The sequence below is a fragment of the Stegostoma tigrinum genome, chromosome 6, assembly GCF_030684315.1.
Source record: "Stegostoma tigrinum isolate sSteTig4 chromosome 6, sSteTig4.hap1, whole genome shotgun sequence".
Classification (NCBI taxonomy): domain Eukaryota; kingdom Metazoa; phylum Chordata; class Chondrichthyes; order Orectolobiformes; family Stegostomatidae; genus Stegostoma; species Stegostoma tigrinum.
This window is the reverse complement of record NC_081359.1, coordinates 110,047,244-110,071,864: the sequence shown is the minus strand read 5'-3', so window position 1 is coordinate 110,071,864 and position 24,621 is coordinate 110,047,244. Positions and strand designations below refer to the sequence as shown.

At 49.2% G+C, this 24,621-nt stretch overlaps 1 protein-coding gene across 8 annotated transcripts in view; it reads left to right on the top strand.

Moving 5' to 3' along the window:
• Nucleotides 1-24,621, top strand: part of LOC125453592 (arf-GAP with Rho-GAP domain, ANK repeat and PH domain-containing protein 1) — a 189,778-nt gene that overhangs the window by 58,821 nt on the left and 106,336 nt on the right. Inside the window, exon 1 of one of the 8 annotated variants that reach the window (XM_059646862.1) lies at nt 1,380-1,463. The exons of 6 other annotated variants lie outside the window; for them this stretch is intronic. The gene's annotated coding sequence lies outside the window, so the exon portion shown is untranslated. Of the gene's footprint in view, nt 1-1,379; nt 1,464-5,492; nt 5,687-24,621 lie in introns of those variants that run through there. One more of the 8 variants, XM_059646861.1, reaches the window with a different exon arrangement.

Below are 24,621 nucleotides of genomic sequence, written 5' to 3'. Positions count from 1 at the left end.
CTGCAGATGCTGGAACCCAAGGTAGACAGACATGAGGACTGGGAGAACACAGCAGGCCAGGCAGCATCAGGAGGAAAGGGGCAGTCCACGTTTCAGCTACTGCCCTGCTTCAGGATCCTGAGAGAGGTTTCCAGGTCTCCAGCTGTAATCACATGCTACTGTGGAGCATTAAGGAGGAACTAGGGTGGCACAGTGGCTCAGCGGTTAGCACTGCTGCCTCTCAACACCAAGGACCTGGGTTCGATTCCAGCCTCAGGCGACTGTCTGCGGGGAGTTTAGGCACTTTCCCTGTGTCCGCGTGGGTTCCCTCTGGTTTCCTCCCATGGTCCAAAGATGTGCAGGTTAGGGTGGATTGACCGTGCTAAATTACCCCAAAGTGTGCAGGCTAGATGGGTTAGGCATGGGGAATGTGGGGTTGCAGGTGAGTGGGTGGGAGGGATACTCTTCAGAGGGTCGGTGTGGGGTTTATGGGCTGAATGGCCTGCTGCCACACCATAGGGATCGTATGATTCTCTAACTAAAGGTAGAATACTACAGATACTGGAAGTCTGAAACAAAGAGAACGGCGCAGGCATTCGGAAGGTCTGGGAGCACACGGAGAATTTGCATTTCGAGTTCAGTCTGATTCCTCTTCTGCTTATTAATCGGGGGGGGGAAGTGGAGCAGGAGTGAGGAGGTGATGGTGGACATTAGAGAGATGGTTTTCAAGATAGTTTGAAGAAGCTGGGACTGTTCTCCTTGGTGAGAGGGAGATCTGATAGAGGCTTTCAATATCAGGAGCGCTGTAGAGTGAGTGGAATAGGGAGACACTGTTGTAAATCAATTGAGGAAAAGTAGATGTAACTTTAAAATGTTTTACAGAAGAGGAAGAGATTATTTCCCACACAGGAAGTAGTTGGATGTGGAAATGTGGTGGGGGCTGGTTTACTGGAGGCATTTGGGAGGGGCACTGGATTGAAGCGGTGTACAGGGGTCCGGGGAAAGGCAGGAGATTGACGCCAGGGAATAGAATTGGTATGATGGGCCAAATGGCCGCACCGTTTTTGTGCCTCGGCATTGTGCAGTTCATGGAGACTCTTGATGATTTGCGGCCCAGCCAGCGACGCCCATGTTGCCCCGAGGGAAAGTGTCAATGTGGAACTGTTGTTGTTGTCAGTGTGGGGCCCGGCCTGGCTCTGATTTGCTGTGACGTGCCCCTTTTAAGGCGCGCTCCTCACCTGTCTGTGCCTGGGGTGTGTCGGTGGGGGGGTTACCCACCCACTGCCTGGCAGCACTTGTCCTGAGCGAGTTGCACTTTACCAGCCGCCTGGCAGGAGCGGGATGGTGATGGCCTGAGCCTGTGGGGACTGTCTTCTAAAGCACCGCCCCCCCCCCCCCCCGCCCCCGCCCCAACCCCGTTCCCAGGAAAAGGCAGTGACTGGCGGGGGAGCTGTAACTGTGATGTGACGCAAACTCTCCGGCAGGTGAGCTACACCTTTACTGAACCAGACAATAGCTTCGGCAGAGTTGGGCTCTCCCTCTCCCTCCTCCCACTCTCCCTCCCTCTCTCCCTCCATCCCTCTCTCCCCCTTGCTCTCTCCCTCTGCCCCCTCCCCCTCTCCCTCCCTCTCACGCTCCGTCTCGCTCCTCCCTCTCTCCCTCCATCCCTCTCTCTCCCTCACCGTCTCCCTCACCCTCTGCCTCTCTCTCTCTCTCTCTCCCTCTCTCATCCCCCCTCTGTCTCTCTCACTGTCCGTCTCTCTCTCTCTGTCTCACTCACATCACCCCCCTCCACATCTCTCTCTCTCACATCCCTCTCTCTCTCACAACCCCCTTTGTCTCTCTCTCTCACTCTCTCACATCTCTCTCTCTCTCACAACCCCCTTTGTCTCTCTTTCTCACTCTCTCACATCTCTCTCTCTCTCTCACAACCCCCTTTATCTCTCTCTCTCACTCTCTCACATCTCTCTCTCTCTCTCACAACCCCCTTTGTCTCTCTCTCTCACTCTCTCACATCTCTCTCTCTCTCTCACACAACCCCCTTTATCTCTCTCTCTCACTCTCTCACATCCCTCTCTCTCTCTCTCACGATCCCCTTTGTCTCTCTCTCTCACTCTCTCACATCCCTCTCTCTCTCTCTCATGTCCCCCTTTGTCTCTCTCTCTCACTCTCTCACATCTCTCTCTCTCTCTCTCTCACAACCCCCTTTAACTCTCTCTGTCTCTCTCTCTCACGCACACATCCCCCTCTGTCTCTGTGTCTCTCTCTTATACCCCTCTGCCTGTCTCTCTCTCTCTCTCTCTCTCTCTCTCTTGCTCTCACATGCCCCCCCTCTCATCCCCGTTTGTCTCTCCCTGTCTCTCTCTCTCTGTCTCACTCACAACCCCCTTTGTCTCTCTCTCTCACTCTCTCACATCCCTCTCTCTCTCTCACAATCCCCTTTGTCTCTCTCTGTCTGTCTCACACACACATCCCCCTCTGTCTCTGTGTCTCTGTCCCTCTCACTCATCCCTCTCTGTCTGTCTCTCTCTCTCTCTTGCTCTCACATGCCCCCCCTCTCATCCCCGTTTGTCTCTCCCTGTCTCTCTCTCTCTGTCTCACTCACAACCCCCTTTGTCTCTCTCTCTCACTCTCTCACATCCCTCTCTCTCTCTCACAATCCCCTTTGTCTCTCTCTGTCTGTCTCACACACACATCCCCCTCTGTCTCTGTGTCTCTGTCCCTCTCACTCATCCCTCTCTGTCTGTCTCTCTCTCTCTCTCACATCCCCCTTTGTCTCTCTCTGTCTCTGTCTCTCTCTCTCACATTCCCCCCCATCTCTCTCTGTCTCTCTCTCTCTCTCACATTCTCCCCCTCTGTCTCTGTCTGTCTCTGTCACATTCCCCCGCCCACCCGTCTCTGTCTCTCCCCAGCTCCAGCCCTCGGCTCCCACCTCGAGCAGGGGAGTGGGTGCCGATGGGTGAAACAAGCAGCTGCTGATCTCCTTCCAGCCCCTGGGTGGCCGAGGTTGTCGTCTCCAACAACAGTGGCTCCTCTGATGCTGCCGTGGGCCGCTGTGCTCCTGCAGTTCCATACTGTGTCATTGCAGCTCACCCCCTCACTGTTTGGGAGAGGGAGAGGGGGAGGGCAGAGACGAGGAGGGGGAGAGGGGGAGAGGGAGAGGAGGAAAGGGGGAGTGAGGAGGAGGGGGAGGGGAGATGGGGAGAGGGGAGAGAGGGAGGGGGAGAGGAGAGGAGGAGGAGGGGGGAGGGGAAAGAGGGAGAGGGAGGGGGAGAGGGGGGAGAGAAGGAGGGGGGAGGGGAGAGAGGGAGAGAGCGAGAGGGGGAAAGGGGGAGGTTGGAGATGTGGAGGGGGAGGGGGGAGGGGGAGAAGGGGCAGGGAGGCGGATGAGAGGGAGGGTGCGGATGGAGAGGGGATAGATAGAAGGGAGGGGAGAGGGAGAGAGGGGAAGGGGAGAGAGGGGGAGGGGAGGGGGAGAGGGAGTGGGGGAAGAGGGAGAGAAGGTGAGAGAGAGGGGGAGGGGGAGTGGGGAAGAGAGGGAGGGGTGAGGGGTTGAAGAGAGGGAGGGGTGAGATGGGGTAAGAGAGGGAGGGGGAGGAGGTGGGAACAGAGGGGTGGGGAGGGGGGAGGGAGGAAGGGGGAAAGAGAGATAGGGAGGGGGTGGGGGTTTGGGGGAGAGAGAGAGATGGAGGTTTGGGGAGAGGGAGGGTGGAGCTGAACTGAGCTGGCCCCCTTGTTGTGTTGCAGGTTGGAATTCTGAAATCTTGTGTTTCTGCCAAAGGCAAAGATCCCCCCCTCCTGTCTCTTTGTCACTTCCGCAATCGACAGCCCCCACTCTCTGGGATAAGCCTCATGACCACGCACCCTCCTCTCTGCTGTCTGACTTTGCACTGAATCCTACACTGCTTCTCCACCCTGTACCCACTGATTTCTCTCAGCTCTTGGTCCCAGCAAAGCCATGCTATTCCCTGGACTGACCTATCCCCTCCCTACCTCCCCACCTATACTCTCCTCTCCACCTATCTTCTTTACTCTCCATCTTCCGTCCGCCTCCCCCTCTCTCCCTATATATTTCAGAACCCTCTCCCCATCCCCCTCTCTGATGAAGGGTCTAGGCCCGAAACGTCAGCTTTTGTGCTCCTGGGATGCTGCTTGGCCTGCTGTGTTCATCCAGCCTCACATTTTATTATTTCAGAATCTCATTGTCATCTTGAGATCCCTCCAGGGCCTGTGCTTCTGCTCTGAGCTCACTGCTCTCCTGTGGTTCTGGCCTCTGGAGCACTGTCAATCCTAACCACACTGCAATTTGGCACACACCTCTTCCGCCTGGACCCAGGCTCTGGGACCCTTTCTCTGCCTTCCTTCCCCTTTAAGGGGCTTTTAAAAACTGCCTTGTGTGATGGAATGCTTGGCCATCGTCCCTAATGTCTCCTGATGTGGTACTGCTGGTGGATTTTGATTGATTAACACTCCTGTGAAGTGCTGTGGAAGGTTTGCTTTGTGAAGGCGCTATAGAAAGGTGGAGTATTGTTTTTAGAGTCACACAGCATGGAAACTGGTTGGTCTCATCTGTACTGACCAGATTTCCCAATCTGACCCGGCCCCATGTACCAGCGCTCGGCCCATATCCTTCCAAATCCGTCCTATCCGTGTACCCACCCAGATGCCTTTTAAATGTTATAATTGTACCAGCCTGCACCACTCCCTCTGGCAGCTCGTTCTGCCAGTGCTGACAGTGAGACCAGGTCAGAGTGGGAACACTGGCTGGGAGTGGTTGGATTGGACTGTGCTGTATGCCCGTGCCTGAGAAATGCAGAATGGGATTGGTGTAGGTTGAGAATAGAGAGGAGGCAACAAACAGGTCACTTTCAGAAATGGACGACTGTGATAAAATGTGAGTGCTGAGGAGGAGATGTTTTGTGATTACGCCTGATCTAATCCTCAACTCCACTCTCCTGCCTTTTCCCTATAACCCTTGATGCCCTTCCAGATTAAAAAATCTGTCTCTGTCAGCCTTGAACAGAGAGGGAATATGAGGGGGGTGAAGGTGTGGAGGGAGAGAGAGCTCCCAAGGGGAAGGAGGTTGCCGGAGAGAATGAATGTGGGTGTGTAATGCGGAGAGACAGAGGGGAGAATGAGGGGATCCCCAGAGAGCCAGGGGGTAGGTGGTGGGGTACAGAGAGAGAGAGAGAGAGAGAGAGAGAGTTGGGAGCTGAACTCTCTTCCTGATGTCTGTATCTGCTGTAGAAGATGATTGATGTCTGATGCTTGGACTCATGTTTCATTTACAGCGTCAAAGGAAATGATTTATTTTAAGGAAAGAACGCTGGTGTCTTTGATCTTTCTTTGTGGTTCCGGGACAGTCTGGCTGCTGATGCCTTTTGCTGTGTTTGAGTGAGTGAGAGTCTGCAAGAACACAGCTCCTGGGCACAGACACAAGCGTGGGGAACTTACTGCAGGAAGTTCTTTTTAACATATCCCCTCCCCACCTCAAAAAGCACTGAGCAGGAAGTAACCGTACTTGCTCAGAACTACTGATCGTAGCAAACAAAACAGCAGAGTTTTGGATATTTATTTCTGCCCTTTACTTTGAGCTGAGTCATTGGAAATTCCTTGGAGCTGGGCGTTTGAGGCAAGGCTGACGGATATGACCAAGACCACTCAAGGGCTGATGGTCAGATCTTTTTTTGGCTGAGAGTGTTTCGAGGTACAGTTTGTTTGTATTGCCTCTGTGAGAGAGTGATTAGTGCTCAGTTCTGGCTCACCAACTTATCTGTCTCCTGGTGAGCGACATTCCTGCCTGGCTGGGGAACGCTGGAATATGACCACTGGCTGGGGCATAGTTTTCCACCTGACTGATTCCTGCATTGGAGACAGTAGGAACTGCTGGTGCTGGAGAATCTGAGATAACACGGTGTGGAGCTGGATGAACACAGCAGGCCGAGCAGTAGCGTCGCCCAATTCTGTCCCCGACCCGCTTCCACCTTACACTGGGGGGCTGAGCACCCCAGGCACTGGCATCAACTGGGATCTTGCTGTTCCAACTTTAGGGGGCTGGTTGTGGGGGCGGGAGGACAGAGCTAAATCCTGACCCCTAAGCAGTTGAGACCCTGTCTTTGATGGGGCTTCTTCCTGTTTGGGGGAGCCTATCCCTGCCCTTTCTTCGAAGCAGGGGCTGCCTGGGGTCATGGGATGAGCAATGCTCAGGAACTGACAGCACCACCACCTCCCCCCCCCACCTCACACAGGGTGGGGGCAAGGGGGCTGAAGCGGGGGTCTTGGGGCTGGGGTAACTCCCCATTTCTACCCCCCTGCAGATGCTGGCACTCTGGACACGGCCGCCTGTCCCATCACATGAGGGGGTCACCCTTCAGGGGGAAACTGACCCTCTGTGACCCATTTCCCCCCACCTCAGGAAAGCAGTATCCCCCTCAGCCCCACCCCCCCAGTAGAGCATGACAGACCGCTTTACAATGCTGAGCCCATCCCTCCCCTCCTTCCCCAACCCTCCCATCTCGCCCTCTTCTCCTTCCCCCTCCCATTTATCCTATCTTCTCCCCTCCCCCTCCTCATTATTCTCACGCCCTCCTCCTCCCTTCATCTCCACCTTCCCCTCCCCTACCCCCTCCTCCCTCTGTTCCCCACCCTTCCCTCCCAACCCCCACCCTTGACATTCCCTCCCTGTAGTTCCTCAGATATTGTTAGGTGCCTGAGGTGGTCCCAAAGTGGGCAGTTATCAACCTCTCTCTCAGCCTTCAGGCCCCCACCCCCACCACACCCCGGTTTAGCTGTGGTTAGCCTTGAAGTCGGCAGACAGGTTTGAGTAGGCCCGTCCAGGCCGCACTCTACTGGATCCATTCCGCTGCCCGTGAGGTCCTGGGTCCCCACCGTTCCCCTTGGGACAATCCCGCCTTGTGACCGTGTGCTGCCTATCGGGGGGGGGGGGGGGGGGGGGGGGGGTGGGGGGGGGGGGGGGTGCGGTGCAGTGTGGGACTGCCATCGCCCTGCTCATCCAGAGGCCCCAATCAATGCCCCAGGGGACATGGTTTCAAATCCCCACCAGGGCACGGAGCAGAATTTACATTCAGTAAATAAAACTGGGATTCGAAATCTTGTCATGGGTCAGGGCAACTGTCATCAGTTATTGTAAAAGCCCGTCTGGTTCACTAATGTTCCCTTTAGGGAAGGAAAATGCCATCCTTACCTGTTCGGGCCTATATGTGACTCCAGACCCACAGCAATGTGGTTGTCTCTTAACTGCCCCCGAATAATACAAGGATTCTTCAATGAATGATGGGACACTAGAGGGCTTAGAGCGACAGAGGGCATTTGTCCACAGCTCCCTGAAGGTGATAGAGAAGTTAAGAAAGCACTTGCCTTTGTGAGTTAAAGCCTAGATTATAAGAGTAGGGAGGTGAAGTTGGGGCTGGCTAGGCCGCTGTTGGAGTACAGTGTGCAGCTATGGTCATCGCACTGTAGGAAGGATGTGTTTGTACTGGAGGGGGTGAAGAGGAGATTCACCAGGAGGCTGCCTGTGATGGGGCATTTCAGAGATGAAAAGAGGTTAGATAAGCTCAGGTTGTTTTCTCTGGAGCAGAGAGGGTTAAGGAGGGGCCTGATAGAGGTGTATAAGGCTTTGAGAGACATAGACAGGGTGAATACAGGGCCTCCTGTAGGAAATGGGACTTGTGTAGGAAGCAGTAGATTTTTGACAGTACAGTCTTGATAGGCTGAAGGGCCTTTTCTGTACTATGTGATTCTGTGATTCTAGGGATAGAAAGCAGCTGTTCCCCTCAGCTGAAGGGTCGATGACAAGGAGCACAATTTTAAGGTGAAAGGCAGTATAGAGGGGATTTGAGGAAAACCTTTTCACCCAAAGGATGGTGCGAGTGTATAATGTGATGTCTGTCAGTGAGTCTCTCTCTCTGTCCGTCTGTGTCTCTGTGTGTCATTCTGCCTGTGTGTGTCTTTCCCTCTCTTATTGCTTGTGAATCTCTCACAGTCTCTCTGTTTCTTTTTCTGCCTGTGACTGTGCATCTCTCTCTTTGTCTTGCTGTCTTTTTCTCTTTCTGTCTGTCTGTATCTCTCTCTCTGTTTCTGTCTGTCTGTATCTCCCTCTCTGTTTCTGTCTGTCTGTATCTCTCTCTCTGTTTCTGTCTGTCTGTATCTCCCTCTCTGTTTCTGTCTGTCTGTATCTCTCTCTCTGTTTCTGTCTGTGTGTCTCTCTCTTTCTCTCTCTCTCTGTTTCTGTCTGTCTGTATCTCCCTCTCTGTTTCTGTCTGTCTGTATCTCCCTCTCTGTTTCTGTCTGTGTGTATCTCTCTCTCTGTTTCTGTCTGTCTGTAACTCTCTCTCTGTTTCTGTCTGTGTGTATCTCTCTCTCTGTTTCTGTCTGTCTGTATCTCTCTCTCTCTGTTTCTGTCTGTCTGTATCTCCCTCTCTGTTTCTGTCTATGTGTATCTCCCTCTCTGTTTCTGTCTGTCTGTATCTCTCTCTCTGTTTCTGTCTGTGTGTCTCTCTCTTTCTCTCTCTCTCTGTTTCTGTCTGTCTGTATCTCCCTCTCTGTTTCTGTCTATGTGTATCTCTCTCTCTGTTTCTGTCTGTCTGTATCACTCTCTCTGTTTCTGTCTGTCTGTATCACTCTCTCTGTTTCTGTCTGTCTGTATCTCCCTCTCTGTTTCTGTCTGTGTGTATCTCTCTCTCTGTTTCTGTCTGTCTGTATCTCTCTCTCTGTTTTTGTCTATGCGTATCTCTCTCTCTGTTTCTGTCTGTCTGTATCTCTCTCTCTCTGTTTCTGTCTGTCTGTATCTCCCTCTCTGTTTCTGCCTGTGTGTATCTCTCTCTCTGTTTCTGTCTGTCTGTATCTCCCTCTCTGTTTCTGTCTGTGTGTATCTCTCTCTCTCTTTCTGTCTGTCTGTATCTCCCTCTCTGTTTCTGTCTGTGTGTATCTCCCTCTCTGTTTCTGTCTGTCTGTATCTCCCTCTCTCTTTCTGTCTGTCTGTATCTCTCTCTCTCTTTCTGTCTGTCTGTATCTCCCTCTCTGTTTCTGTCTGTCTGTATCTCTCTCTCTGTTTCTGTCTGTCTGTATCTCCCTCTCTGTTTCTGTCTGTGTGTATCTCTCTCTCTGTTTCTGTATGTCTGTCTTTATCTCCCTCTCTGTTTCTGTCTGTCTGTATCTCCCTCTCTGTTTCTGTCTGTGTGTATCTCTCTCTCTGTTTCTGTCTGTCTGTATCTCCCTCTCTGTTTCTGTCTGTGTGTATCTCCCTCTCTGTTTCTGTCTGTGCGTATCTCTCTCTCTGTTTCTGTCTGTCTGTATCTCCCTCTCTGTTTCTGTCTGTCTGGATCTCTCTCTCTCTGTTTCTGTCTGTCTGTATCTCCCTCTCTGTTTCTGTCTGTCTGTATCTCTCTCTCTGTTTCTGTCTGTCTGTATCTCCCTCTCTGTTTCTGTCTGTGTGTATCTCTCTCTCTGTTTCTGTCTGTCTGTATCTCCCTCTCTGTTTCTGTCTGTGTGTATCTCTCTCTCTGTTTCTGTCTGTCTGTATCTCCCTCTCTGTTTCTGTCTGTGTGTCTCTCTCTTTCTCTCTCTCTCTGTTTCTGTCTGTGTGTATCTCTCTCTCTGTTTCTGTCTGTCTGTATCTCTCTCTCTCTGGTTCTGTCTGTCTGTATCTCCCTCTCTGTTTCTGTCTGTGTGTATCTCTCTCTGTTTCTGTCTGTCTGTATCTCCCTCTCTGTATCTGTCTCTCTGTTTCTATCTGTCTGTATCTCCCTCTCTGTTTCTGTCTGTGTGTATCTCCCTCTCTGTTTCTGTCTGTCTGTATCTCCCTCTCTCTTTCTCTCTGTCTGTATCTCTCTCTCTGTTTCTGTCTGTCTGTATCTCCCTCTCTGTTTCTGTCTGTGTGTATCTCTCCCTCTGTTTCTGTCTGTCTGTATCTCCCTCTCTGTTTCTGTCTGTGTGTATCTCTCTCTCTGTTTCTGTCTGTCTGTATCTCCCTCTCTGTTTCTGTCTGTGTGTATCTCCCCCTCTGTTTGTGTCTGTCTGTATCTCTCTCTCTGTTTCTGTCTGTGTGTATCTCTCTCTCTGTTTCTGTCTGTGTGTATCTCCCTCTCTGTTTCTGTCTGTGTGTATCTCTCTCTCTGTTTCTGTCTGTCTGTATCTCCCTCTCTGTTTCTGTCTGTGTGTATCTCTCTCTCTCTGTTTCTGTCTGTCTGTATCTCTCTCTCTGTTTCTGTCTGTGTGTATCTCCCTCTCTGTTTCTGTCTGTCTGTATCTCTCTCTCTGTTTCTGTCTGTATCTCCCTCTCTGTTTCTGTCTGTGTGTATCTCTCTCTCTGTTTCTGTCTGTGTGTATCTCCCTCTCTGTTTCTGTCTGTGTATCTCTCTCTCTCTGTTTCTGTCTGTCTGTATCTCTCTCTCTCTGTTTCTGTCTGTCTGTATCTCCCTCTCTGTTTCTGTCTGTCTGTATCTCTCTCTCTGTTTCTGTCTGTGTGTATCTCCCTCTCTGTTTCTGTCTGTCTGTATCTCCCTCTCTGCTTCTGTCTGTGTGTATCTCTCTCTCTGTTTCTGTCTGTGTGTATCTCTCTCTCTGTTTCTGTCTGTCTGTATCTCCCTCTCTGTTTCTGTCTGTGTGTATCTCCCTCTCTGTTTCTGTCTGTGTGTATCTCTCTCTCTGTTTCTGTCTGTGTGTATCTCTCTCTCTGTTTCTGTCTGTCTGTATCTCCCTCTCTGTTTCTGTCTGTGTGTATCTCTCTCTCTGTTTCTGTCTGTCTGTATCTCTCTCTCTGTTTCTGTCTGTCTGTATCTCCCTCTCTGTTTCTGTCTGTGTGTATCTCTCTCTCTGTTTCTGTCTGTGTGTATCTCCCTCTCTGTTTCTGTCCGTCTGTATCTCCCTCTCTGTTTCTGTCTGTGTGTATCTCTCTCTCTCTGTTTCTGTCTGTGTGTATCTCCCTCTCTGTTTCTGTCTGAGTGCATCACACACTCTCTCTCTCTGTTTCTGTCTGTGTGTCTCTCTCTTTCTCTCTTTCTGGCTGTTTCTACCTGTGTGTTTCTCTCTTTCTCTCTCTCTCTCTGTTTCTGTCTGTGTGTGTCTCTCTCTTTCTCTCTTTCTGGCTGTTTCTGCCTGTGTGGATCTCTCTCTCCTGCCTGTCTGTATCTCTCTCTCTCTCTCTCTCTCTCTCTTTGCTCATGTGTGTGTTTCTAGTAGTTTTTAGGATTTTCTGTTGGTGATATTTCATTCTGTGTTTTCCACATTAGCACACCCACAGCTCACCATCCGAACCGAAAAACCCATTAATCAACAATGGTGATTATTTGGGACTTCCCCTATGCCCAGGGATTAACTTGGTTCCTTCATTAGTAAAGGAAGTACATTTATCATAGAATCCCTACAATGTTCTCGAAACTTCATCAGCCAGCTCCACCAATATTTTTAGGATCTACACTGTTATAGAATCCCGACAGTGTGGAATTAGACCATTCAGCCTGTCAAATTACACTGATCCGTCAAGGAACATCCCGCTCAGACCCACACCCCCACCCTATCCCTGTAACCTTGCATTTCCTCCCTAACCTGCACATCTTTGGACCGTGGGAGGAAACACCCACGCAGACACGGGGAGAACGTGTAAACTCCACACAGACAGTCACCCGAGGCTGGAATCGAACCCGGGCCCCTGGCACCGTGAAGCAGTGGCACTAACCACTGAGACACGGTACTGCTCCAACATAAACACCTTTTACAACATCAGGAGATTCTAAAATTCTTGAAAGCCAATGAAATATAAATTGAAGTGAACTGGGGTACCAACTGTAGGAGCTGGGGCATCATGTTGAGGCGGTGCAGGATGTTGTCGAGGCCTCTTCTGGAGTACTGTGTGCAGTTCTGGTCTCCCTGTTAAAGGAAGGATATGATTAAACTGGACAGGGTTCAGAAGAGATTTACCAGGATGTGGCCGGGAATGGAGGACTTGAGTTATAAGGAGAGGCTGGATAGCCTGGGATATTTTTCACTGGAGCGTAGGAGATTGAGGGGGTGACTTTTATAGAGGTTTATTACATAATGAGGAGCAGGGATAAGGTGAGTGTGAGGGGTCCTTTCCCTGGGGCGGTGGGGTTTCAAGACTATGGGTCATGTTGTTTAGGTGACAGGAGAACGGTTTACAAAAAATGTGAGGGGCAATTTGTTTTGCACAGGGAATGGTTCGTGTGTGGAATGAGAGGAAGTGGTGGATGGGGTTACAGTTATAATGTATAAAGGACATTTAGATTAATGGATGAATAGGAAATTTTGGAGGGATGGGGCAAGGATCAGGCAGGTGGGACTAGTTTAATTTGGGATTATGTTTGGCATGGACTGGTTGGACTGAAGGGCCTGTTTCTGTGCTGTTTGACTCAAGAGCTCTATAGCAGATAAACAGAGAGATATCAACAGATATTTTCTCTACAGCAGAGTGCGTTGAGAGAGGGGATGTGTAAAATTATGAGCGGCACAGATAAGATAGACAGGAAAACACTCTCCCCTTGGTGTAGGGATCAATGACCAAGGGTGTAGATTTAAGTTAAAGGGGCAGAGGGTTAAGAGGAGAATGTGAGGAAAACCATTGTTCACCCAGAGGGTGGTGGGAATCTGGAACTCACTTCCTGTCAGGGAGGGAGGGGCAGAAACCCTCTTCACATTGAAGAAATATTTAGATGTGAATTTGTGATACCAAGGTAGACATGGCTATAGGCCAAGGGCTGAGCAATGGGGTTAGAGTAACTAGGTTAAATTAAGTTAAAACAGCTCGTGAGGATGCCTTTTTCTGCGCTGTACATCTCTGAGATTTCAACAGAGATTGTACAATATTCAGATTAAGTACCTTGCTATTGTAAAGAAACATTCTTAAAAGGAGGTATCCATGGCTAATTAAAGAAGTTAGGGAAAGTGTTAAACTTTTATTTAAAGGGATTTAAACTATTTTATTTAAAAGTTGCCTCAAATTGTACAATCTGTGGTGCAATATATTTTAATTTTCTTCTGTTTGTCCTTGTAATTGAAGAAAGAAGGCAAGATGTGAATTTTTCACATGTACCTGTTTCGCGACAGTTTGAATTAAAACAAAATAGATTTAGAAGTTGAGGAAAGATCATGTACAGTAAATGCATGAAAGGTAGGTCAGATGATTTCTCAGAGAATGACTAAGACAGTGATTCATGAAGGAATTAGAGTTTTAGAGGAAGTTAGCTAAGAATATAAAATCAGAATAGAAAGAGATTTGACAGGTGTTTTAAAAAGTGATGATTGGGTAAAGTGGGCGTTGGTTCTGTAGGGAGGGAGAATGGAGAGTTAATGAGGAAATAGCAGGTCATATCAGCTAAATACATTGGCTGATCCCAACTACAGAGATCACATAAAACAGCTCAGTCATGAATCTGGAGTTGAACGGGGTGAGGACCTGGGTGAAGGTACAGTCACATGGGAAGTGGGATTGAGTGAATGCCTGAAGCTGTGAACTAAATAAAAAAAATCCTCACAGTGCCAGGGGCCCGGGTTTCATTCCAGCCTGGAGTTTGCACATTCTCCCCGTGCCTGCGTGGGTTTCCTCCGGGTGCTTCGGTTTCCCCCCACATTCCAAAGATGTGCGGGTTCGGGTGGATTGGCTGTGTTACATTGCCCATAGTGTACAGGGGTGTGTAGGTTAGGTGGGTGACAGGGGGATGGGTCTGGGTGGGATGCTCTGAGGGTTGGTATGGGCTTGCTGGGCCGAAAGGCCTGCTTCCACACTGTGGGGATTCTATGATGATGAAAAACTGTGGATGCTGGATGTAAGAAACAAAATCAGAAATCACAAAATCAGCGGGACATAATACCAGCGCTTCGTCGGAGGCTCACTGATGATGTTACCTAGAATGGTGACGAAACGTCTGAAAACGAACCTTCCAGCTCACTGAGCAAACTCACATCCAGAACCTCAACCTGAGCTACAAATCTTCTCAAAACTCGCTATTGCTGGAAGAGCTCAGCAGCATCTGTGGAGAGAAATCACAGTAAATGTTTCTGGTCCGTTGACCCTCCTTCGTAACTGTACTGAGGATCACTGGACCTGAAGCGTTTTACTGTGATTTCTCTCCACAGGTGTTGCCAGATGTGCTGAGCTTTTCCGGCAACTTCTGTTTGTGTTTGTGTTGTCATTGTGAACTGACAAGAGTCCAGGTCCTGATGGGCCTCATCCTTAGGCCTTAAATGAACTGGTGAAAGAGCGAGAGTTAATTTTCTAAAATTGCTTAGACTCCAGAAAAGTCCAATGAGACCAGAAAGTAGCAAATATAATGCTCCAGAAGAGAGGGGTGGGAAAAAAAAACAGGAAACTATTGGCTGGTTAGTTTGATGTCGTCGTGAGTGAGCTGATAGAATTAATCGCTGCACTTAGAACAAATCAAAGTAATTGGGAAGAGTCAACAGGGTTTTATGAAAGAGAAATTGTATTGAGTCAGTTATTGCAGAGTAACATGTGCTGTGGGTACAGATGAGTTTGTGAATTACTGATTGTCATTGATCTCATTTGTGCTATGACAAAGTTGGCAAGAGAAACACACCTGTCAATTTGCAATCAAATGCTTTTATAAAAGATTTAGGAGCAACCCAAGTGTTAGTACAGATGGATAGAATTCACCTTAAAAGTTGTCACATCAGCTAAAAGCAGCTTAAATAAAAGGGTGAGATAACAAGGTGTAGAGCTGGAAGAACACAGCAGGCCGAGCAGCATCAGAGAGACAGGAAGCCTGACGTTTCGGGTCTGGACCCTTCCTGCTCCTCTGATGCTGCTTGTCCTGCTGTGTTCATCCAGCTCTACGCCTTGTTATCTCAGATTCTCCAGCATCGGCAGTTCCTACTGTCTCTAAATAAAAAGGTGAGCTTGCAGTTGTACTTGACTGGATTCCCAGCTGACATTTGATAAATTAACACATGGAAGGCAGAAACTAGAAGCTGACAGTGGTGGGGGGGAGGATAACACATTTGTGTGAACAGAGGACTGGCAAGTGAGGAGGAGGGACAGTATGGCTGATACACAAGCCGTAAAAGCTGTGTGTGTATGTACAGAACACAATCAGGAAGGCAATTGGAATGCTAGCCTTGATTGCAAGAAGATTTGAACATGAAATAAAGATGTTACTGTTCACTTATACAATTGGCTGTGGTGTGGAGGTGCTGGTATTGGAATGGGATGGATGAAGTCAGAAATTACACAGCACCAGGTTATAGTCCAACAGGTTTATATGAAAACACAAGCTTTCACAGCGCTGCTCTTCCATCAGGTGCTAGTGACTTTAAGGAGCGACATTCTGAAAGCTTGTGATTTCACATAAACCTGTTAGACCATAACCAGGTGCCATGTGACTTCTGACTCAGCTATTCAGAGCACTGGTGAGGCCGGATCTCAAAATCTGCGCGGCCTTGATCTGCTTATTCAACGAACAATTTAGATGTAAAGCAGTTAAATATTTTGTGCTGTATATCCAAGGGAAGATAGACTGGTGTTGAAGGCAGTCTGGAGAAGCTTCACTCATCTGATCCCAGCTGTGGAAGGCCTGTCTTATGAGGAGAGTCTGAGCAGGTTGGGCCTGCACATAGATCAGGGCAGCACAGTCCAGGCCCTTCAGCCAACAATGTTGTGCTGACCTATTGTCCAACTCTAAGATGAAACTATCGAAGAGTCGCTTAAATGAACCTAATGTATCTCATTGGAGTTGAGAGGTGGCCTTACTGAAATAGACGAGATTCTTAAGGATTTGACAGAGTAAGTGCAGAGAAGTTGCTTCCTCTTGACTAGGGGAATCATCTCAGAATAAGTTTGCAGAAGAGACTGAAATAGGTGTTGGAGTGGACAGTGAGGATGGTTATCTGACGGTACAGTGGGACCTTGGGGAATAGATTTGGGCGCTTTTTCCTTGTTGTGTCGGAGGCTGAGGGGTGCCCTAGTAAAGAGGTTTATAAAATCATGAGGGGCATGGACTGGGTAAATAGCCATGGTCTTTTCCCCAGGGTGGGGGAGTCCAAAACTAGAGGGCCATTGCTTAAGGTGAGAGGGGAAAGATTGAAAAGGGACCACCACAGAGGGAGGTGCGAGTATAGAAGGAGCTGCCAGAGGAAGTGGTGGAGGCTGGTACAGTTACAGCATTTAAAAGGCATCTGGATGGGCACATGGATAGGGAGGGTTTAGAGGGATATGGGCCCAATGCTGGCGAATGGGACGAGGTTAATTTAGGATATCGGGTCAGCTTGGATGAGTTGGACCAAAGGGTCTGTTTCTGTGCTGTACATTCCGAGCATCTCCCATTTAAGGCAGAGATCAGAAAGAATTTCGTCTCTCAGACGGGAATGGATCTGTGGAATTATTTACTGCCGAGGGATGTGGAGCCTGGGTCATTAAGTATATTCATGGCAGTGAAGGCAGTAATCAGGAAGGAAATCAAGGATTGTTGGGAAAAGGCAGGAAAGTGCAGTTTTGGATCATTACATCAGTTTTCGTTACCTTGAATGTCAGTGCAGTCTTGATGGGCTGAATGGCCTGATTAGATTTGATTACCTACAGTGTGGAAACAGGCCCTTCGGCCCAACAAGTCCACACTGCCCCTTGAAGCATCCCATCCAGACCCATCCCCCTATAACCCACGCAACCCTGAACACTACGGGCAATTTAGCATGGCCGATCCACCTAGCCTGCACATCTTTGGACTGCGGGAGGAAACCGGAGCACCTGGAGGAAACCCACGCAGACGCAGGGAGAATGTGCAGACTCCACACAGACAGTTACCCGAGGCAGGAATTGAACCCAGGTCCCTGGCACTGTGAGGCTGCAGTGCTCACCACTGACCCACCGTGAACATATTCTCTTGTAGTTGTCAAGTTTATAAAACGATCAAGTCCACATAGATTTTTCAGGCATGGATTAATAACCTTCTGATGATATTGAGATTTTAAAAAGCCACACGAATGAGTGATGAAATAGCAGGAAAATATTTACCGTCCTTGAATTCTCATTAATTCCGATGACTGTTTTTACGGTGGGACCAGAAGGTGTTTAGTTTGCCTTCCTCCCCAACAAAGAGGGTTGTCAACCATTAGCAAGGAGTTCGATGCCAGTGAAGTGCCAAGTTAATGGTAAAATCAAATGTGGCCCAAATAAATTGACTGAAACTGCAGTCTAATTTCTTCCAATAACTCTTTGCACTGCAGTCTTAAAAGAAAAACAAAGTGGCAAATCAGCATTTAGTTCAAGGTTTGGAGGTCAGTTAAGCTTAGATGGTTTGATATGCAGTGCAGCGGGATGCCATCAGCGTGGGTTCAATTCTCATGTTCGCTGAGGTCACCATGAAGGATGCTCCTTCTCAACCTCGTCCCGCTCCCCAGGCATGGTGACCCTTGGGTTAAACCACCACCAGTGGTCTGTCTGTAATGACAGAGTAGGACTATGCTAACTTTACCTTTCTGTCAAGGCTGTAAAATGGAAAAGAAAGGGGTGGTGAGATAAATGATTCGAATTGGCAATAAGAAGTTGGCAGATACTTCAAACAAATAAGTATTGTCCGTTTTTAGAGGAGAAGCTTCAAAAGGCGTAATGGAGAATCTAAGAATCTAATGAAAATGAGGAGCCTAAAGTAATTATTAGCTCCGCAAAGTTCGTGGAGGATTTAATGGGACAGATAGCTGACATCTTCACTCAGCTTGATTGCCAACAATAAGCTTTTTTGCCAAATAGATTTTTTTTTGCCAAGTAGTTTTGGTTTGACCTTCCAAAATTCCTTTAATTCTCCAGTTCCAATGAGTTGGAAGGTAGCAACTGCAACAGTGTTTTTCCAGAGAAGAGAAGAGAGAAAATTGTGAAGCAAGGCCAGTCAGTCTTGACATCATTAATGAAGACAATCCTTGGTTGAAGATGTTTAGAAAATCAGTGTATGATTGGGCAGAGTGGGCGTGATATTTCTCAAAGAGAAATTGATTAGAATGATTTCAGGTTGTAGCTAACGGGGACAACCCATGATCTTGTATATTTGGATTTCCAAAAGGCGTTTAATAAGTTGCCCATGTGAAAGGTAGCGTGATTGGGTGGTAAAGCATCAGCAAGCAAAGAGGATTAGTTACCAGGCAGAGTGGGAAGAAATGGATCATGCTTATCTTGTTTGGGTCCAAACTACATTTATGAGGTGGCTAAAGAGAATGATATACAGGCTATTAATCATACAAATTTAGATTGGATTAGGAGTTATTTGGAGGGTGTGAAGAGCCTATAAAGGGATATCGAAAGGTTAAGAGAGTAGGGAAGAAGCCAGCAGGTGGAATATAGGGTGGGAAAGATTTTTTTCTGCAGCAAATGGTAATTATCGGGAACCCACTGCCCATGAGAGTGAGGTGGGGGCCATTGATGGTTTCAAAGGGGAAACTGGGTGGGTTTATGAAGTAAATAAGCTGACAGGGCTATGAATATTGAATGGGGGAGTGGGACTGACGGTTATAAATCTTTCCTCTCTCACCATAAACCTATGCCCGCTAGTTTTGAGCTCCCCTATCCTGGGAAAAAAGACCTTGCCTATCTATCTATACCCCTCGCGATGTTATAAACATCTATACGGTCTCAGCCTCTGACACTCCAGGGGATTCTCAGCCATTAAAGTTTAAATATCTAGATGCTTGCACTCCCAGGGAATCGAGAGAGATTGGGAGGGAATGTGGAGTTGAGGTCACAGGTTAGCCACGCCTTATGGAATGGAAGAACAGGTTCCTGGCACTGCACTGCTCCTACTTCCTTAATTCTTAAGTTTGTCTTAAACACTGGTGCCAAAGCTGACAAGTGCCATATTGAGTTTGTTTTCTAAATCTGGGCGATGGTGGCTCAGTTGGGTCAGCTGCAGGAAAATGCAGCTTTGAACTGAAGATGGGAAGGCAGGGGGCACAGGATTAATACAAGCAAAAACAACTTGTTCTTTCTTAGAGATAACGGGAACTGCAGATGCTGGAGAATCCGAGATAACAAAGTGTGAGGCTGGATGAACACAGCAGGCCAAGCAGCATCTCAGGAGCACAAAAGCTGACGTTTCGGGCCTAGACCCTTCATCAGAGAGGGGGATGGGGTGAGGGTTCTGGAATAAATAGGGAGAGAGGGGGAGGCGGACCAAAGATGGAGAGAAAAGAAGATAGGTGGAGAGAGTATAGGTGGGGAGGTAGGGAGGGGATAGGTCAGTCCAGGGAAGACGGACAGGTCAAGGAGGTGGGATGAGGTTAGTAGGTAGGAGATGGAGGTGCGGCTTGAGGTGGGAGGAAGGGATGGGTGAGAGGAAGAACAGGTTAGGGAGGCAGAGACAGGCTGGACTGGTTTTGGGATGCAGTGGGGGGGGGGGGGGTGAACCACTGCATCCCAAAACCAGCCCAGCTCTTCCCCTCCCCCTCTCTGATGAAGGGTTTAGGCCTAAAATGTCAGCTTTTGTGCTCCTGAGATGCTGCTGGGCCTGCTGTGTCCATCCAACTCCACACTTTGTTACCTTGTTCTTTCTTACACAATGTTTCGCATTTACAAACCCGAAGAGAGGAGCCAGCATTTAAAACTCACCCGACGACTCCTACCTCAGAGTAAGGCAGTTACTGCCTACCTCATTCCACAGTGTCTTCACTGAGTCCTCCCAGACTGAACAGTACTCAAACCCTGCCCACCGATAGAAACTGGCCATGCTGCGGAATATTCTACAGGGTAAAGGAAGTTCTACCTCTGATTTGAGGACACTGTCAGCGCGCAAATTGCACAATATTTTCGCATTCAACACACAAATAGTTTTGGGGGGCGTTTGCAGTACCTGAAAGCTTGCTTGTGTTGACAGCTCAAAAACATTTCCCACGCAAATTGGCTAATTTCTATCAGAGATAATACTCCTCATGGACTTCAATCGGAAGGAAGGATCCCTGGTTGTATAATGGTGCTTGTGTGTTCACAGCTTCCTCAGGGAATGTAGGTTGCTGTGGTAATAAGCACTTTTTAACATGTCTTTTCCTGTCTGGAGCTTTAGTACTCTCCAATTCCACCCCACCTTACCCGCTGCTTCTGGCATGTTTTAGAAGGGTATATACGTTGATATGATGCCAATCATATGGTTTTAAGTCCTGCATTGGGACTGGAACCTGGAGTATTAGGCAGGGAGTAGTGGCCTAATGCAGCGCAGAACATACCTCTACAAGGGCAGCTGGGGACAGGCAATAAATGCTGGAGATGCCCATGTCCCACCAGTGAATACACAAAAAACACAACTCCTGTATGTTATGGGCTTATGCTCTGGAAGTGGTACAGAGCAGGTTCGAGGTTGATACTTGGGATGAGAGGCAGTTTTGACAAAGTGGCTGTGGAAAGGGTGTATTTTCATGTGAGTTAGTTCTGAGGGGACACTGATTGAAAATGAGGGGTCGCCCTTTCTGGCTGGAGATGAGGGGAAATTTGGTTTCCTGATGGTTGTGAGATTTTGGAGCACTGCCTCAGGAGGGGCTGGAGGCAATGTCGTTGGATATTGAGAGTGAGATGGACAGGTCTTTGCTGGCCCCAGAAACCAAGGGGTAACCAGCTACAATCTGAATGAGTGGCTTAGCAACCTCAATGGGCCAAATGGCCTACATCTGCTCATACCGTAAGTGTTATTGTCCATCATATAAACACCGCGCTGTCGGAGGGTCAGTGCTGAGGGAGCGCCGCGCTGTCGGAGGGTCAGTGCTGACGGAGGGCCGCGCTGTCGGAGGGTCAGTGCTGAGGGAGCACCGCACTGTCGGAGGGTCAGTGCTGACGGAGGGCCGCACTGTCGGAGGGTCAGGGATGAGGGAGCGGGCACTGTCGGAGGGTCAGTGCTGAGGGAGTGGGCACTGTCGGAGGGTCAGTGCTGAGGGAGCGCCGCACTGTTGGAGGGTCAGTGATGAGGGAGCGGGCACTGTCGGAGGGTCAGTGCTGAGGGAGTGGGCACTGTCGGAGGGTCAGTGCTGAGGGAGCGCCGCGCTGTTGGAGGGTCAGTGCTGAGGGAGCAGGCACTGTCAGAAATATGAGGATTTTATTTGTATTGTCTCCTGCACTGTAATTATACCTGCCTAGTTTTACACTAATTCTGTTCTACACAGTGATGTGTCACTGGAGACCCTGGAACATGGATCCCCTGATTGAGGGTGGGGGGCCGATTATTTCTCCCTCAAAAAGGGGAGAAATGTTTTCACTGCAAGAGTGTGAGTCCTTGGGAATGTATCCCACAGGGTTGCGCCCTGCTGTATAGTTGAACATGTTGGTGGCTGGGAGAGACAGAGTGCTGGTCTCCTGCGGTATCTTGTGATGTAGGGACTGGGCTGAAGGCCTGGTATAGGTCATGATGGTATTGAATGACGGCACAGACATGGCGGCTCCCTGGCTTTCCTCCCCTTTCCTGTTTTCTGTGATGTGCTGTCCGAGCCCAGTCCCAATTGAGCTGATTTGCTGGGGAGGCTGGGTCAGAGACTGCTGTAAAACTTCACCGAAATGTTACAATGCAGGAGGAGGCCATTCGGCCCATTGTAACCACGCTGGCACACGCTTGAGTTAGTTGTACAGTTGGCTTTCGATGAGCAGTGCTGCCAACAGCGTGGGTTCAGTTCCTACACAGGCCGAGGTTTGTGTGAAAGACTCTCCCTCTCCCCTGGCCTGAGGCATGGTGACCCTCGGGTTAAACCATCACCAGCTGCCCCTTCCGAATAAGAGGGCCGCCCTGCGGCCTGGTAACTAGGCACCGGCCTGCCGTTTAGCTGGGGACCCCCGGCTACATGGGGGAGGTTGGGTGGGTCAGTATTGGGGGAAGGCCGTTCGACCCAGTGTTCGGGGTAGCAGAATCTTCCAGAAATATGAGCAGACAGACAATGATTCCAAACGGTTTCTCTTTCCTGTCTGATGCTGGGGTTTATTTCGGCTGAGCTGCTGAGCGAGAGATTCCAAAATCAGAACATGTTTCTCTTTCTTACTTTTTAATGTGATGTGGGTGTAACTGGTAGGTGCCAGCGTTTATTACCCACTCCTCGTGGTCCCTTCAGAATCCGTACTGTGTGGAAGCAGGCCATTCAGCTTATTGAGTCCTACCCAGCCCTCCCAAGAGCATCCCTCCCAGGCCCATCCCACCACCCTATCCCCGTAACCCTACACTTCCCATGGCCAATCCATCCTACCCTGCATATCTTTGGACTGTGGGAGGAAACTGGAGCACCCGGAGGAAACCCACGCAGACACGGGGAGAATGTGCAAACTCCACACAGACAGTTACCCGAGGCTGGAATCGAACCTGGGTCCCTGGCGCTGTGAGGCAGCAGTGTTAACCGCTGTGCTGTCTCCTGGCGATGGTGGGGAGGTGGGGGGGGGGGGGGGCGGTGGGTGGTGACCTGCCTTTGTAAACTGCTGCAGTCCATGTGCTGTGGATTGACCCACAATATCCTTAGGGAGGCAGTTCCAGGATTTTGACCTAGTGATACTGAAGGAACGGAGATTTATTTCCAAGTCAGGATGGTGAGCGGCTTGGAGGGGAACTTGCAGGGGGGTGGTGTTCCCATGTATCTGCTGCCTTTGTCCTTCTAGATGGAAGAGATTGTGGGTTTGGAACAAAAACAAAGTTGTGGAAAAGTTCAGCAGGTCTGGGAGCACCTGTGAAGGAAAGAACAGAGTTAACGTTTCGGATTCAGGGACCCTTCCTCAGAACTGGAAGGTGCTGCCTGAGAATTTTTGGTGAATTTCTGCAGTGCATCTTGTAGATGGTACACACTGCTGCTACAGAGCGTTGGTGGTGGAGGGAGTGGGATGTTTGCGGATGTGGTGCCAGTCAAGCGGCTGCTTTGTCCTGGATGGTGTTGAGCTTCCTGAGTGTTGTTGGGGCCGCCCCCATCCAGGGCAAGTGGGGTGTATTCCATCACACTCCTGATTTGTGCCTTGTAGATGGTGGGACAGGCTTTAGGAAGTCAGGAGGTGAGTTACTCGCTGCAGTATTCCCAGCTCCTGACCTGCTCTTGTAGTCACTGTGTTTATGTGGTGAGTCCAGTTGAATTTCTGGTCAATGATAACCCCCAGGATGCTGATACTGGGGGATTCAGTGATGGTAACACCATCGAATGTCAAGGAGCGGTGGTTAGATTGTCTCTTATTGGTGATGGTCACAGCCTGGCATTTGTGTGGCATGAATATCATTTTACACTTGTCAGCCCAATCCTGGATATTGTCCAGACCTTGTTGCATTTGAACACGGACTGCTTCAGTATCTGAGGAGTCACGAATGGTGCTGAACATCGTGCAATCATCAGCGAGCATCCCCACTTCTGACCCGGTGATGGAGGGAAGGTCATTAATGAAGCAGCTAAAGCTGGTTGGGCCTAGGACACTACCCTGAGGAACTCCTGCAGAGATGCCCTGGAGCTGAGATGATTGACCTCCCACAACCACAACCATCTTCCTATGTGTCAGGCATGACACAAACCATCGGAGAGTGTTTCCCCTGATACTCATTGATTCCAGTAATGCTCGGGCCCCTTGATGCCAAACTCGGTCGAATTGCAGCCTTGATATCAAGGGCTGTCACTCTCACCTCACTGGTGCTATATTCTTGAGCTCGGGGTGAAGTGAAGAGTGAAACATTTTGACTCCCCTCCATTCATCAATCAATTCTTCAAAAGAGTGCCACAAGGGCTGTGCATCATGGATGGATGTTCTTATTTTGCTCGCATGTCTCCTGCCTTGGTGATGTGTTGTTGGGGCTACATCTATCACTGCTGGAAGTCATTCTAGACCAGAGAGAGCAATATGAGGGTGAAGTTCTCTTTGAGTTTCTGACTGTGTTCCCTGGAAAGCGCAGAGAGGTTGGAGAGTCCTCCTGCTGTAAAGTAGAACCTTCACAGTTACTGAGGGACCTTCCTGTATATGCAGAGCTTGCTGTGCCCTCTATAATCTGATAGGCTTGGAACAGCCTTGTAGACATTTGGAAGTTTATTGTGAGGGTGTTGTACACTTGACGATATTCACATTGCAATATCAGTGAGTGGCCACTGTTGTTTGTAACTCTTTGTCACGTTTTTGTGTGAATTGCTGATTGTACTAGCCCTGAGTTTGGAAGTTTATCAGTGATAGCTTGATGTGCTGAGAGGGTTTGTAATTGGGAGCTTAAAACACCACACTGAATTGGATCAGAAATTGGCTTGCTGTAAGAAGACAGAGGGTGGTAGTTGATGGGAAATGTTCATCCTGGAGACCAGTTACTAGTGGTGTACCGCAAGGGTCGGTGTTGGGTCCACTGCTGTTTGCCATTTTTATAAATGACCTGGATGAGGGCATAGAAGGATGGGTTAGTAAATTTGCAGACGACACTAAGATCGGTGGAGTTGTGGATAGTGACGAAGGATGCTGTAGGTTGCAGACAGACATAGATAAGCTGCAGAGCTGGGCTGAGAGGTGGCAAATGGAGTTTAATGCAGACAAGTGTGAGGTGATTCACTTTGGAAGGAGTAACAGGAATGCAAAGTACAGGGCTAATGGTAAGATTCTTGGTAGCGTGGATGAGCAGAGAGATCCCAGTATCTACGTGCATAGATCCCTGAAAGTTGCCACCCAGGTTGATAGGGTTGTTAAGAAGGCGTATGGTGTGTTAGCTT